This window comes from Fukomys damarensis, unplaced genomic scaffold (genome assembly GCF_012274545.1).
Source record: "Fukomys damarensis isolate Sample0158 unplaced genomic scaffold, DMR_v1.0_HiC HiC_scaffold_20, whole genome shotgun sequence".
Lineage (NCBI taxonomy): Eukaryota > Metazoa > Chordata > Mammalia > Rodentia > Bathyergidae > Fukomys > Fukomys damarensis.
The window spans coordinates 20,862,287-20,879,301 of record NW_022900932.1 but is presented as its reverse complement, the minus strand read 5'-3'; positions in this window follow the sequence as shown (position 1 = coordinate 20,879,301).

The window sequence follows — 17,015 nt, the reverse complement described above, 5'->3', positions numbered from 1 at the left end:
GAGCTCACAGGTGCTCTGTGAAGAGCTGTGCTGTCCTCTGGGCTCGCAGAGGACTGGAGGTGCCTCCGATGGCCCAGCACCAGGGGAGGGATCAGTATGCCGTCGCTTCCTCCTGGCCCAGCATTTCCCCGAGTCCCAATGATCCACTCAGCCAGGCAAGTTACAGTAAAGTCACAAGCTGAGGACAGGAGACCTGGATTCCTGGCCCACAAGGCCACTAACTCACTGTGTGACCATAACCACGTTATGCTTCTCTCTCCTCCCACATTTTGGCCTCAGTTTCCCCATCTACAATAAGAGGATTATGTTAGATGATACCTGGTCATTATCCCTGCCCTTTATATTTTCTGCATCTCAAGCCTAAGACTCCAGCCTAAGGCTACCTTCAGACTGATTTTGGCTTAAACTGATTTAATCATTTCCCCCCAATAAGTTACAACATGAGGAAGGAAGATTTCACCTACAAATTACAGCTTCTCTTGAAAATTTCTAAATCCTCATTCCATGGAAATAATAACTGGACTGAAGAAGCAGGTGACCTCCCCTGGTGGCCACTGTCCTCACCTGGCCACTACTTTCATACAGTGCAGAGAGCAGAGAAGGTACAATAGGGACCGAGCACCCTAGATTCCCAGACAGTGTTGCTTCTGCTATATTCTGTCCCCCAGGTGGGGCAGGAGAGAGGCGTGACAGTATTTCAGAGCTGTCTGTGTTTACACCAAGGGAAGCTGACTCAGACTGTGAAGGGGAGAGACCGGGGACTTCATGGGTTTCGTGGGTCCCCAGTATTGGGCAGGAACTGTAGCAGAATCCCAAGGTTGCTTGGCCTCTCCCTGGTTTCTCTTCTTCCTGCCCTCGCTAGTGGCTGAGCAAGAGGCTGGGCTGAAGCCTTCCCCTACAGATCCCTCCCCACCCCCGGCCCAGTTAAATCATTGTCAGAGGAGCAAGGTCAGCCACCAGCTGGCTGCCCCCTACAGCGAGGCCAGTGGAGGTGTAAGGGTGTGGGGGACCTGGGAGGGGTCCTGCCTTACACTGTCACAGCCTCAGACCCCACCCTCTCCAGCCTGGGGGCTCCAGGTGTCCCCTGTGAGCCTCCTTGCTGGACTGTGATACTGAGGAGTAATCTCTCCTCTGGGGACAACCCAGGAAGCCCAGAAAGCACTCTGGCCAGTGTCAACCTAGGGAAATTATTGAGTGCTCAGAGCCTCTGCTTTCTCACCTGTCAAGTGCGATGAATAATAACTCCTGCCTAGCAGAGGTGCATCGAGGACGGGGGCACAGGAGCACCCTGGCGGAGTGGCTGTGTGAGGTCAGCTCAGTGATCGTCCATTTCTTCTCTCCCCTTGTGCCCCAGGGTTTGCTCCTGTGGTGTTCCACTAGGCCGCTGGGTCTCAGTGTCCTGCAGTCTAGAATCTAAACTATATATTAGACTGGCAGGATAGTCTAGAAACAAGAACACCAAAATAGGAAATCCTTTAGCTTTTAGGGTAGTAATTAGAAGGTAGCTTCTGCTCTTTTTTGCCAAAGGATCACCCCACACAACGCCCTCAGCCCATGGATGCATGTACCAGGGAATAACCATCCTCCCCGCTCGCAGACGGGGAAGCTGAGGGCCAGCGTGGGTCTGAGTGCTTTTCAAGATCACAAAACTCATGAGCAGGGGAGACTTCCTTCTCAGCTGAACCTCCCAGCTCAGGTCTGGCCATGTGGAAATCTCATCTACCTTGCACTGGGGAACGGTGCCACGGCTGAGGGCAGGCTCTCTCCTTTCCCTCTTTCCTCTTTTCCAAACTGCAGGCATCTCTTCCCCACATGGGTCACGCGTGCTCAATGGTTCACGCTCCTCCCCTTGCAAAGCTAGCAGAAACGTCACCACCTCAGAGGTGAATTCTTCCTGACGTTTTCCTTCTTCATCCTGACTTCTGACTTGCTCTGTGGCTCTGGGGACTCATCTCTCAAGTGCAGGTCCCTTACCTCCCTGCCCAGCACTCTCTGCCCTGAGTGGAAGGCCAGGAAGGTGGTATCCACGCTCCGTGGGCCTCCATTCCGGCCTCTGTGCCCAGGAATGCCTCTTGTTCCTGCCCCTCTTCACTCTGGTCCGGGAAGGACTGTTACAGGCACGGGCAGCAATGTGTGTCAAAGTTTCCCAGAGCACATAACTCTGACCACAGTTCCAGTTCGAGGACAGTTTCATAAAGAAACAATGAAGTGATATACAGTTGGCCCTCTGTAGCTGTGGGATCCACATCTGAGGGTTCAACAACCCATGGGGTCAAAAAGTCCAAAAGATAAATCATACATGTGCTAAACATACACTGCTTCTCATTTCTTGTCTTTGTTCTCTAAACAACACAGTGTCACAATTATTTACTTAGAACTTACATTGAACTAAGTATTTTAAGTACCAAAGGTAACTTAAAGTTTGTGGAAAGCTATGTGTAGGTTATAGGCAAGTGCGCTGCTGTTTTATACTAGGATTTCAGTAGTCAAAAATTTTGTTATTTGCTGTGTGAGACAAATCTCCTGTGGATACCATAGCTATAAAAATGTTCGTCTCACGTGGAGGTGCACCCCTGTAATCCAAGCACTATGGGAGGCTGAGTCAGGAGGATTGCAAGTTTGAGGACAACTTAGTGACTTAACAATTAAACTATTTTTAAATAAAAGGGAGGGCATGTATTGGGGATGTAGCTCAGTGCCAAGGCTCTGGGTTCAATCCCCAATACCCCCTCAAGACATTTTTTCTTAGTGTTACTTATAAAGGGCAAAAATTGGACACAAGTGATAACAGAAGATTTTTGGTTAAATATGATGCTGGACCTCAGTACACAGCATGTATATATTAATTGAAATTATAAAAATATGTGTTTTATTATCCATGAAAGGTATTCATAATATATTAATTGTAAAAAGACTATAAGGCAAAAAGTATACAGTGATTGCTGCATCTCTCTTTGCATGTGTGAGGATAGATATGTAGCTAGGTAATATCTACCAAATAGGAACAGTGGCAGGTGCTCTACACTTTCCTGTAGTGAGTTATTTGGGAAATTGAAGAAACACAACATACATTTATTTCAAAGCTAGATGACACAGGAGGGGCTTCGAAGACTTCTCTATAGCCCCTCCCCACCAGGGAGAGGAGGTGAGGCCAGGTGAGTCCAAGGGAGGAGAGGGGAGGGGGAGACGGGAGGGCAGGGTGTGCAGCAGAGGTGCAAAGCTGGCTTCAGCTCACCTCTGGCCAAGCTGAGGCCCATGCTGGATGGCAGTAGGCTTGATTCTCCACAAATGACCTTGTCAGGCCAGGTGATGTTCCCACCCCCACCTGCACCTGCTCCATTAATCTTCTCCGTCCCGACCAGGAGGACAAAGCCCCTTCGATCTGTTGACCTAAGTGTGCATGCGGGGGTGCGAGGGCCGGGAGGAGCTCTGCTCTGTACCTGCTGGTGCTCAGCAGCTGGGGATTGAGCCCTTGGGCGGGGGGGCTGTGTCAGTGCTGATGGATGAGGAGGGCAGGCTGGCTGCTCTCCCTGCCACTGTCTCCCCACCTTCCTGACCCAGGCAGGTCCTGCAGCATCTGTCCCCTAGGCAGGGTGGCTAACATCCTTTGTCCCAACACAAACCTACAGTTCCATAATTTTGCTCACTTTAACCTCCCCTAACCTGACAACGCAGGATACAGTCTAGATCGTCATCTCTGTTATTAGTGGGGGACTGGGCCCAGGACTTGCTTTGGGTACTGAAATTTGAGGATCTGCAAGTCCCTTGTATAAGATGCCATATTTGTATGTAACCCATACCATCTTCTCATGCATTTTAAATAATCCCTAGATTACTTATGATACCTAATGCAGTGTAAATGCTTTGTAAACAGGTGTCACACTGTATTGTATAAGGTATAGTGGCAAGAAAAGTCAAGACTGAAAAATGTTCATATATATAAGTGAAATATATACAACATAGCAAAGATGTAGTGTAGCTTGATTTTTTTTTTGTATATGTACATAACAGTCTGGAAGGATAGTCACGAAGTGTTGAACTCAGCTGGGATTTTTCCAAGCCTTTGGGCTCAAATTCTGTGCTCATTTTACTGTTACTGCCTCTCTGTCCTGGAGGTCTTCTCTCCTTTAAATTTTACCTCACCCAGGTCCTCGTAAAGAATTTGTCCCTTGACTTTGCTTGGGCCACTTCTGTCATTCTAGAAACCTTTTCCTCTCGAAAGATCTGAAGCCAGACAGTGACAGAGGCAGCAGGCTTGCAACCACTTTCAAGTCAGACTCCTGAGTCCCCAGGTGATGCCATGGGGTCCCTCCCAAACCCCACTAGAGGAGGCCTCTGTCTTTCCCGTTTCCTGGTATGGTTCTGATGGAACAAGGTTCAAGACCCAAAGCTCACACAGTTCATAGGAAAGGCCCTCAGGTCCTCGTGTAGACTCCCCTTGCTTTTCCTCTGTGTCCAGTGCCTCCAAGCCTGGCTGACTGTCTCCTTGGGCCATAGGTGGGGAGAGGCACCAGCTAGAAAGTGGCCATCAGCCACCAGGGCCAGCAACCCAGAGCAGCCAACTATCCAGGACAGCAGAGGGAAGAGCTCTGTCACAAAGGCAGGCTGGGCCATATGACAGATGGACAAGCACGCATCTGGGGATCCAGGAGTACACGGTATTGGACCATGAGTGACATTTGTGGTGGCTCCCTAACCATCAACGCAGATCCACATGGGGGCTGTTCGCTGGGTTTTATAGATTGCCATACACCTGCCCTAGGGCATGTGCTCTGTTTCAGAAGCATAGAACAGTGCAATGCTCTTCAGAGAGTAGATGAGTTTACCGGGGCCACCATAACCAATTACTACAAACTGGCTGGCTTAAAGCAAAAGGGATTTATTCTCTTACAATTCTGGAGCTCAGAGGTCCAACCAAGAAGTTGCAAGGGCAGCCCTCCCTCCAGAGGCTCTGGGGAAGTGTCCCTCCTGTCTCTTCTGCTACTGGTGGCTTCTGAGGCTCCGGCTCGTGGCTGCCAAGCCCCAACCTTTGTCTTCTCATGACCTTCTCCTCTGTGTCCTTGTGTCTTCTCCTTTTATATGGATTTGGGTTTTGATCTAGGGCCACTCTAATCCAGGATGGTCTCATGTTGCCATCCTAAACTCAATTATATCCATAAACACTTTTTTCTAACAGTTCCCCCTAATTAGAAAATAGCACACAGTGCAAAATAACTAATAAAATTTAGAAGTGAAAGAAAATTCTGCAGTCATATTGTGTAGTTAATAAATGTCTTTCAAGATTTTTAATATATATTTTATATGAGGGTCTTGAGCATCTTTGGATGCTCCTTGGGAGTTTAGGAATCAGTCCCTCCAGAATGTAGACAGGTGGCTGTAGATTGTAGGTTCTGTGTTTAATCTTTATAACTGTTCTATGAGAGAAGGGCTCTCATTATCCCTATTGCACAAAGGTTATCAGGACTCAAGAGGTTGCCTAGACTCACTGAGATTGTACGTGTCAGATTTATCATCTGAACCCAGGAATTCTGACTCCAAGGCTTCTGCTCTTGACCACTACGGTCTACAGAAGGAAGAAGTGGCTTTCCTGTCCACTTGAAAAGCTCTGTGTAGCTGGGGCTGAGTTGGTACCAGGTGGTTTAGGTCATGGTGGGAGAGCTGCACTGGAGGGGGAGGTGGCAAGGGCTCTGGGCCGGGACCTTGCAATGGCTGGGTGACAGCGCAGTCCAGAGTTGATGGAGAGGCCAAGAGCGAGAGATGGAGGTGGCACCCACAGAAATAGAGGCTGAATCCCCAAGGCAGGGTGAGGACGTCACCAGGGTCCTGCTGGGTAGGCACTGGCTAGTGATGCCATCCCATGGCTTCAGAAGGGAAGTCAGGCTCTATGCGATGTGCTTTTAAATCTTCTGGTGCCTCCTTCAGAGGTCCCAGGCTCAGCAGCTACCTCTCTCTTCTATATCCATCACTTGCGCAAGGGCTGGTACATAGGAGTCACTGTCTGAGGACTGTGGAGCCAGTTCATGCTCTCTCATGTGGCCCTGATCCTCTTCCTCCCTCCTGTTTCAAGTGGCCACAGATGGGCAGCCTATTGCCATGCCCACCGCAGCCTAGGAGCAGCCTGAAGATTCCTGGTCTATTGGCCCTACCCTAGAGAAAGGTGGAAGCCAGTCCCTCTTTTCCTCACTGTGTGGGTTGTTCTCAGAGGGAAAGTGGCAGGGGATGGGTCTGACTGCTAAACACACATCCCCCTTACCTCTCCTCTCCTCCTCTGGATCCAGAGAGTCTCAGCCATTATTCCCCGAGCCTGGCAACAAAGCCACAGCCCCAAAAGTGACAAATAGGAGACCCAGAGAGCAGAAGCAGCCCGGCTAGCACATTCCTGCAATTCACCTTTATTAAAAACACCACCACGGGCCGGGGATTTAGCTCAGCGGTTCGGTGGCCTGCCTTGCAAGTGCAAGGACCCAAGTTCAATCCCTGGTACCAAAAAAAAAAAAAAAACAAAAAAAACAAAAAAAACAAACCAAAACAAAACAATAAAAACACCACCACATTAGACATGATGATAGACACCTATAACCCCAGTGCTTGGGAGTCTCAGGCAGGAGGATCATAAATTCAAGGCCAGCATGGGCGACTTTGTGAAACCCTGCCTTAAACTAAAAAAATAAAAAGGGTAGGGATGTAGTTCAGTAGGAGAGCACCTCTGCATTCTATGCCTTGTAAAAACCAGCCCACGCCATCACCACCACTGGACACCATATCCTAAGCATTCAAGGGAGACAGCAGTGAACTGGTCACGGCCCCTGCCTCCAAGCTATGACCCTCAGCTCAGACTAAGAGTCAAAGCAGTCGATTCTGTGCAGTGGGAAGGAGGAGTAGTCGTCCCTTCTGAGTTGGAAGTCCAGACTGAGAGGCTGCACATTGGGCTCCGGGCTCAGCTCTGCCACTAAGTCTGCCATGACCTTGTGCCAGTCTCAACTCGTCTCTGGGCTTCACCACACCCATGAAGCCAAAAGTCGGTACTCAGGGATCCCTGAGGCCGTTTCCAGTCAGGGCATGAGGCAGTTTGCTGCTGGATCTTGCATCCTCTTCAGGGGCTGTTGGTTTTTGCTACTACTTTTTAAAAGCAGCGAGCAGAAGAGGCAGGGGTGGGGGTAAGGGGCACAAGGCCTGTAAAGAAATTCCCAGACTGGTCTGTTGCTTTTTGTGTGTGGACAGAGGGACCGGGAAGTGCTGGGGGCGGGTGGAGAAGGACAGGGATTGAGCGAGGAGGGGGAGAGGAGGGTGTGCGCAGGAGACAGAAGAATGAAATAAAGGCGAATTCAACAAAAGGAAGTGAAAAGTGAGTGACAAGTTTGAGGCTGCAGGCCCTGGGCCGACCAGGCCTTTAGGGCAAAGAAAAGACACAAACGAGCTGGATTTTCATGCTTGGTGGACAGTGAATGGAAGAGCATCTTTTAAAACCCTATCAGGAACTCTTTGGATTGTCATTAGATCTGGAGAGGGGCAAAGATGGAGGGAGGGCCCCGCTGAATTTGGCCTCCTGGGCTTGAAAAGATCCTGATTCTCCACAGGCAGGAGGCTGGGGGCTCTGGGTTCTCTCCTTGCTTGAGCTGGGCATGTCTGGGCCCCTCAAAGTTTTCGGTGAATTATTTGTCATTTTGAGGGCCCTTGAAATGCAGTTGTTGGCTCTCCCTGCTCTCAGTGGGTGCCCCCACACTGGAGCCAGGAGGAAGGGAGGGTAGAGTGGGCCCCACACTTCCAGTTCCCTGTAGGGCACCATCTGGGTTTGCCCAGGACAAGGGACTTGCAGTGCTAACACCAGATGAGCCTCCGAAGAACCAGGGTGGCTGGTCACCGTACCTTAGGGTGGGCACACGTGGGGACAAGAGAAGTAAATGACTCAAAGCTGGTGGCATTAAGCCCTGGTGTTGGGCTGCTACTGTAGCCTGGGCCTTGGCAGGCAGCTGGCCTGCAGGGTGGGAAGTTCTTTGTGCATTAAAAAAAGACAATTGGGGGCTTTTGTATATGAGGAATGTATAGTCATATGACAGGATGTATAGGTCATATGACAGAATTATTGTTCCTTTCCTTAGGTATAAAAATGGCTTTAAGTTTGTGTTTTTAAAAATGTGCTTATCCTTCAAAAATGGACACTAAGGTACCAGTGGGATAATGGACATGTGGTTGTCTGTGCAGATTTTTGCGGGAGGGGGTTACAAACAGAAAAAACAGAGTTGAACAAGGTTATCCATGAATTGATGAACAATGGATGACACTTTCTTTATGATCCTGTGTCCTTCACCCCCAACCCCTGTGTCTTCTCACTTGCTACTTTCAAAAAGTAGGAGCTGAGAGTTAGCGCATAGAGACACATTATTTTATTTTCTCTCCTCTGTAACATCCAAAATCAAAACCTTAAGAAAGGGAAAGGAGAGCATGTTGGCACGGTGAAGAGCATGGCCCTGGGTCAAGAAAGCCTGGATTCGAGTCCATCACGGCCTCTCACTGGGAAACTGGCAACATATCACTTAACTGCTCTCTGCCCCAGTTTCATCATTTGCAAATGGGAATGATAATTCTAATTTCACAATTAATAAATGGTAAGCACTAGGGCTATGCTTAGATTTAGGAAACACTCAATCACAATTAGTTGCTATACAACAAAAAGGTGGGCAATTTGGGAGAAGGAATCCCCTTTGATCCAGAACCTTTCAGAGAGTTGTTCCTGGAGGTATGGGTGATTTCCTGGAATAAACTTTTCCTGCAGAGCAGGCCAGCTACTGGCATTCAGGCCCCACCTAAACAATGATCCCAAGTGGCTGCCTCCTTTCCCATACCTGCAGCCCATGCAGAGCCCCTGACACCTCCTCCTCTGTTCTCAGCCATCTCTGCTGGAGAATTCTTTCCCCACCTCACCCAGGGAGTCTCATGCTGTACTGATGTCTTCTTGTCCTCATCTGCCAGTTTTCCTCTGTCAGTTAATCAGGAGCTGGAAGAGAGCAGGTCTTAGTCTCCTTGGAATCTCCTAGGCAGGTTGAACACTCAGAGGCTCCATAATGTCCTGGTTCCCATGCAGGGGCAGCATGTGCACAGGAGCAAGTGCACTTGTGTGTGCATACACAACCCTCTCACAGAGAGCCTGCGGTGCAAGAAGAGAAGGGAGACCTGGTGCTGCTGTCGAGGGGCTCATGGTACAGAGTTGAGCAAGGCTACAAGAATGAGGCTGAGTTCCTTGTGACTGGAGCCAGGCTCCCTGCTAGGTCCCTGTTCTCTGCCGGGGCAGAGTGGTGATGAGAAACCTTCATTCCAGGGGACTGCATGGGACACATGGACTCTGGAGGCCAAGAACCAACCCTCTGCTAGGACCACAGTCCTTGAGGGTGATGCCGTCATCACAAGAATGGAAGTCATAAAAGCCACCATTTGCACTGTACAGGTGCTGGCCATTGCTGCCTGTGGTTTCATTTAATCCTGACAATTACTCTATGAAGCAGGTAACATTGTGTCCTTTTATAGTGGAGAAAAAACACCTGAGGATGAGGCAGGAGGATGACTATGAGTTTGAGGCCAGCCTAGGCTGAATAGTGAGCTCAAGGATAGCCTGAACTGCAAAGTGAAACAAACAAACAGACAAACAACAAACAGATCTGAGGATCAGAGACTCTGAATGTCAGACAACTAGGAAAAGGCAGAGGTTGGACTTGAAGCCCAAGCTGTATGAATTCACAGTCAAACTCTCAGCTCTATTATACAACTTACGTTGAACAAGAAGGGAGCTTGAGGGAGGATCTTTTTTTGCAATTGTGTAATATCTAGAATTTGCTTCAAAATTATCCATGAAAGAATTGTGAGGAGAGGTAGATAGGGAGGAATGTGGAATATGATTTGCTCTGAGTTGATACTTCTTGAATCTGGGTGACAGGTACACAAGAATCATTATGCTTTTTTTCTCTGGTTTTGACATGTTCCATAAGAAATATGACTGGCTGTGGGTCTTGCCCTGGGTGACCTTGAACATGTCACTGAGACTTTATATTTCTTCATGTCCACACTGGTCCTTGTCCCATTTGTCCCTGACTAAGATTCCAGTGCTGTTCAGTCTGTGCTTGGAGGAGAGAGGGTTTACCAACACCTGATCTTCCAGGGCACTGCCCTTTATTTCTAAGGGCAGCTGCAAATCCCTCATACTTGAAGATCATTTTTTTGTTTTCCATTCCCCAGAGCTGCCCATATGTTTGGTCTGTGTTCAGGTTCCTGGAATAAAAATGTATGCGTGTGTAAGTGTGCAGTGTATTGCTCATCCCACCTGTGTGGGTCTCCTCTTCTCCTTTTCCAAGTCGCCACCTGTTCATTCCTCGTTCAAAAGGGGCCCAGGGGCCCCAGGCAGAAGGATGGTGCCCAGATCCTGGGGGAGGCAAATGAGGCTCTGGGCCTCCCAAACACTGTGGATGATAAATGGGGTCCGAGTCTTTCAGGCTTCATTATAGAGTCGCCATGGGTTTGCCCAAACCATGGCAACCGATTCAAGCAATGATTAACCTAATAAAGCGAAGGCAAAGGGGAAAAAGATGCATTCAAGACCCCAAGTCAGGCCCTGGTTTTCTAGAGGCAGTAAATTTCCTTCAGTGGGTGCCGTGTCCAGGCCCCAGACATCCTAAATCTCTGCCTAGGGAGTGGGGGCAGGGAGGCCTGTGAAAGCAATAAATGCATGTCAGAGATCAGCTGGGGGCTCAAATGCACATGGGGTGAGTCCCTCCTGGGCCTTTCTTGGAAGCCTATCCCTGTGCTGAGGATAAGGAGAAATCTGCTTTACTCCCAGAATCAAATTACCTGAAATTTCTTGTTTTGAATCCTGGTGTATTTGGTGCTGAGGAGGTGGGGGGGAGGGTGTGCGCGTGCGCATGCCCGCGCACATGCACATGTGTTGCATGTGTGTGTTAAGATGTCTGCCTGTCTTTGGGGTGTGGAAAGCAGGTAGCAAAGGTTTTTGTCACTGTCAATGTGACAGGCAGCCTGTGGGATTGGTCCCCAGTGATCTCTGCTTCCTGGTAGTGAGCTAATTAATTTTTTCAAGTAAATAGAAGGTTGCAGAGATAACAGTTTGTCGCTTTTAAGGTTCATTGTAAGACTGTGATGTCTGCCTTGCCCCCTCCCATCTTGTTTGCTTACATGGAGGGAAACCTATTGCTGTGCTGTGAGCTTCCCTATGGGGAGGCCCACGTGACACAGGCTGAGGAAGACTCTGCCCAAAGGCCAGCGAGGAACTGAGGCCCTCATAACAACAGCCCCAAGGAACTGATTCCCGCTGACACCCATGTGAATGAGTTTGGAAGTGGCTCCTCCCCTAGTCAAGTGATCAGATGAGACCACATTCCTGGCTGACACTACCCACAACCTCATGAGATGCTTTGAGCCAGAGGCACCCATCTAAGCTCTGTCTTGTTGATGGAGCTTTTTTTTTTTTGGTACTGGGGATTGAACTCGGGACCTTGTGCTTTCAAGGCAGGCAGCGGAACCACTGAGCTAATCCCCAGCCCTCTAAGCTCTGTCTTGACCTACAGACCTACAGAAGGCCCTCATGATAAATGTTTTTTGTTTAGGTTTTGAGTAATTGGTCATGCAGCAGTAGATAAATGTTACAGTAGAGGCAGTACAGCTGACAGTGGTGTTAGGACAGCAGGGTCCTTGGTTTGTCTCCATAACTAACAGTTCGGGTGTTTGGGTGTTTGGTTGAGCCACATCACCCTTCCCTGGTTAATGTGTGAAAGGCTTGGCCCATGTCCTCTTTGGTAGTCATTTGTAGGAAGAAGATGGAGATGAAATGGGTATTTAAATGAGTTCTGTCTCAAATGGTTGGCAGGTACATGGGTATATGCCTCATCTGAGCAGGATGTACATGGGTCATCTCATGTGAATCCTTGTCAGACCCTATGAGGTAGGTGTGGTCTCTCTGCTCTCTCTGCTAGAGAAACTGAGGCTTGGAGAAGCTAAGCAATTGCCAGAGGTGATAGAATTATGAAATACTGGAGTCAAGATGGATTCCAAGTTCTTTGGTCTTTCCACTGACTCACTTGTACTATCTCAGGAGGTTCTGCTCAGTGAAGACACGAAAATGATCAGTCCTTGCCCTTGAGAAGAGCTCACCGATCAATGGAGGGTACAGGTGAACAAATAGATAATTACAATATTACCTGGAAAATGCTAGGTATTTAACATGCACTTGATACTATGGAAGCAGGAAGGAAGAAAGGAAGGAAAAATGATGAAAAGAAAGCTCCTAGGAAGAGATGATGTCCGTGATGGAGCTTTGGGAGGAGAAAAAGGAGAAAGGGTTTGGGCAGACAGTACAATGTGGGAAAAAATGATAGAATGGAAACCTGAGTCTATATAAAGGGAAGACTTTAAGTGGATTAATATTTCTGGAGGGTAGGACTGGGGATTTGGCTCAGTAGTTCCACCGCCTGCCTCAAAAGTGCAAGGTCCTGAGTTCGATCCCTGGAAACAAAAAACAAAACAAAACAGAACAAAAAGCAAAAAACTCTGGAGGGTAAATGTCAAGGCAAAAAAAAAGTACTGAGAAAAAAGCTGGTGTATCAGTATTCTGGTCAAAGCGCACAAGATGATAAAGCCAAATAATAATAGGATGTACAATTCAATTAATCCTGGCCATAGTCCAGTAGTAGCCAGCTCACTGCCTACCAGGATCCAGTCTTCAGTTCTTCCTAGGTGTGTGATCTCTCATCCAGTTAGGTGAAGTCATGGGATTACATTCTCCTTGTGGGATGAGAGCAGAAGTGACATATACTTCTATGAGCCTAAGGTTTAAGACTGGGTGTGCCTGCTCTGTGCTTTATTTTCCTTTCCCACTGGCTGGGACCCATGCAATGCAGCCTCAACCTTTTGCTGGCAAGGGCTTAAGTGCTGGTGGAAGAAGATGGAAGGAACCAGTCTCTGAATAGTGGCAGGGAGCAGGGATACCCACCCACCAGGTATGCTTACATCAGACTGAAATCTTGGGGAGTCTTGCTACAGCAACCTGGCTTCATCCTCACCTGCACTTAAAAAGTAATATTACTATCCCTGCCTTATAGTCGGCAAAACGGAAAGTTTAGGACATTGCATGAGACCACACTGGTGATGGAACGATTGGAAAGTGTCAGTTCGTAGATTCTGTTACACCATCTTTCCCTGTTAGAACATGAGCTTTACCCTATGGGTGACTGGAAACCACTTGAAGATTATAAACAAGAGAGTGACAAGGTTATATTTGCATTTGAATGGGAGCTCTGGCTGTGGCTGGAAGATACAGTACAGTTTCAAGATTAGAGTTAGGGACATCAGTTAGGTGGTCTCTTCAGAAGAGGAGTAAGAGTTAAACTAAAGTAGTGGTCATAAGGAGACAAAAAGAGGGGCCACATTAAAAAAGAAGTGAGAAGGGGCCAGGGATTTAGCTCAGTGGTGCCTCACAAGAGTGAGAATCTGAGATAGATCCCCAGTACAAAAAAGAAAAAAGAAAAAATGAAAAGGGAAAATTAGCAGTGTTTCAAGGTTAATTACATAGTGGTAGTGAGAGACAAGAGTCCAGCTGAACCCCAGTTTTGCAATACGGGTGAATAAGTGAGATTAGGAATAAGGCAGCAGTAATTTGGGGGGCAGGAGGGGAGAGAGGAACTCTATTTTGGATGTCTCATTTGGGGTACCTAAGAGACAGTTAGGCATACAATTCTGGCATGTAGGGAGGGTAGATCTAAATTGGGAGGGTCAGCAGGATGAGATAGGTGGCCTTTGGCCTTTATGCCAGTGGACAACACACAGAAATGCAGAGCAAATTCAAATTCTTACAAAAGTCCTCCTTTAATTGGGGGGCAGAATAGAAGAATTTGAGACCAATGAAGATGCTAATACTAATAAGTACCATTTAAAGAGGCTTAGAATCCTAAGCGAGTATATTTAATCAGTACAACAGCTTTATTAAGTGGCTACTATTTATTGTCCCGACTTCATAGTGAGGGAAATAGAGCCTAGAGAGACAAAAAGGGCTTTAATTGAAAACCACTGCTTAGTGGCAACTAAGCAAGATCTGAACTGATGTGTGTGATTCTAAAGTAGCATCTGTGAACTACTCTGCCCTTCTACGTATACATCTAGAAGACCTCTTTTGCCTTTGTCCTTGGAATTATTAAAACTTTATTGTACTCAGAGAATAAAGTCTCATTTGAGGACAAACCTCCAAACCAGGTTTCCTAGCTAGGGCTGCCCCAGCCCACATTTCTAATGTCATTCGGCCTCTGACCTTTACAAGAGAGGGAGAGAAAGAGAGAGAGGGCTTCCAGGGTCACCCAAGCAGTGAGTAGACACACAGCCCATGACCTTTGGGTCTTCATGTCCAGGGGGCCTCCGGTCTGCAATCCTGAACCGAAGGCGTAGAGGTTTCCCCACACTCAGGACGACAAGGCCCCCAGGCCCTTCTCTCGGCCCAGTCGCCGAGGCCGTTTCAGCACCATGGTCAGGGGCGGGGAAGGCCTTGAAAACCTCCGAGGGCTCGCCAGGCTGATTTTGTCGGGAAGATGTTTTTGCTCAGTCGGCCTTGGCTCTGGGATCCAAGAAGCAACGGCAGCCGAGGCCGGCCAGGCGTCTCCCCACCCCGGGGGTGTGGCTAAAGAGCCAGGAGAACTTCCTGGCTTTGCAAGAATGCAAAGGACCCAGCTCAGGCCGTAGCTGTTACAAACTACGGACAGACTCGCTCCCCAGCACCGCCCCCAACTCCCACCTATGGGCCGAGTAAAGAGCACTAAACTGCCAGTTAGAAAGAGGGCCCCAGTCGCAGCTTGCTTCATTAACTCTCCAAGTGACTGCTGCATTGGGCAAGTCACTTGTGTGTAGGACTTTGAGCCCTGTTTTCATGAAGATGGCCACTCGGCCTCAGCCACATCACGCCCTGGCTACAGGGAGGGCACCTGAGGTAGGGAGCGTCTGGCCTCACGCTGCCCACTGCACCTTGCTCCTTGAACATGGGATAGACAAGTTGCAGAAGGACACCCTCCCACCTTTTTTCTTGAGTGCTGGTCTAGAGATTTTAAAAGGGGAGAAGAGGAAATGTACTTGATCGAGAATATTAATTACATGAATGTGAAGATGTAATTGTATTTACCCAGTGATAATTTTTCACCGCATTCTCAGTCACCTTCCCCCACACTATTCCCAATGCCAGGGAGGCCGTCCTCCATCACCTCCAATTATGAGAGACTCTGACTTCACTCACTGCAAGCAAGACCTTTGAGGGACCCAAAAATTCAGTGAAAGAGTTTTAGGAGCTCCCTCCAACTTCTCCCGTGAGTTTGCTGGGGCTCGGAGACTCGTCCAAGGTCACACAGCCCAGCAGCCCTTGGGGGAAGGGCTGGCCAGGGCCTGCTTGCCTTTGTGCCATCTCAGCGGCCAGGGCTCCCAGACATTAGCATTCCAATGGCCCCGAAAGCTTTGTCCTCCCACAGAGGCCTGCTAGGGGGTGGGGTGGGATGGGGGCAGGGCACATAAATCTACCTGCTTCTGTGCACTCGGATGGGGCGGGGGTGGTGGTGGTGCAGTGAGGAGCGAGATTCATGTGCTGTTTTCTTGGAAGCCAGACTTTGGCTCAGACAAAGGCACAGAGAGGGAAGAGTCTTTCGACCCAAGAGTCTTTCCTGCCCCTGCTTAGGATCCTATCCAAGTTTCAGGGAGCTGGGGCTTGGATGGCAATCTCAGACTACAGGAAGCTCCTCAGCCAAAGCAGCTCAGGCAGAGGGAGATTGAGAGAGCTCACAGCCAAAGTGGTTTCAAAAGTCATGGAAAGTAAAATGTTCGTTGAGCTGGTTGGACACGCCTCTCACAGAAATGTTCCTAGTCCCGCTTGCTGACGGGTTCTTTGGAAAGAGGGTAGGAGAACCTTCCCTACTTCCATGCAGTTTCATATATTTCCTCATGCTTTGATGGAGCTCGTCCTGGGAACCCAGCCCTAAATTTTGCAGTGATTAAACCAAACCCTTCCCCTTCCTCCTCCTTCTCTTGACTTGGAGAGTAGGACGGACAATTTGCCCTCAATTCAAGGTAGCAGCTGTTAGTTAAATCGTATGTGTGTTTTAATTCATGGGGCGGAGGACCAGTCTGTGTGCCCTGGGTGACTAATGGCTCCTTAATGAGCGCCCTAGAAAGCAGAAGAGGGGCCGACTGGGCAGTGGGTGTCTCAGCTACCTAGCTTGCAGCCTCAGAGATGGCAGCACCTACAGATGTCCATCCAGCTGCAGAGGGTCCTCCGCACCATGGATGACCCCCAGCCTAGATGAATGCTACTTCCTACAGCCTTGCCACAGAAGAAGGATCTTCTTGCTTGAAGGATTCCTCTCCAGATTTTTAGTCCTAGCCTAAAGGCCACCCGCTCTGGCAAGCTTCCTGTAATCCAGACCCAGGTAATTTTTGGGTTTGTGGTTCCTACTTCCACTGAACACCAGTATTTCTTTGGCCTTAAATAATTTTGTATCCATGCCACCTTCTTCCTTTTATGTCTGTCTACATCCTTTCCCCCAATGCCCAGCAAGTAGCTTGGCCCCAGGAAGTGCTCCAGGTGGAGAGTTTTTTGTTACAGAGACACCAATAACCCATCATGAATCTCCTCCTCCTAGACTAAAGCCTTGAAATGAAACTACCTCTGTTCATTCATTTGCTTGCTGTGTGTCTCCTCCTTCTTGCCCCTAAATCTTGCCCCCGAAAACTAATACATAGCTCCTGCAAGCTACCTTTAGGGACTTGGGAATTGAGGAAAGAAAAAGTTCAGTTTGAACAGTGAGAGTAATGGGGAGGGGGGAGAAAGAGAATAAGGTTAACTCTTGAGAAGCCACCACAAGCACTCTGGTGAGCAGGACATTGACCTTGCTCCCAGCCAAGGCAGTGGCACCCTCCCCTAGGTTGGTCCATCTCTTTCCAGCATCCTGGGACTGATCTAAGAGGTCTCAGGTTCACAGTGAGCAGAGTCTGGA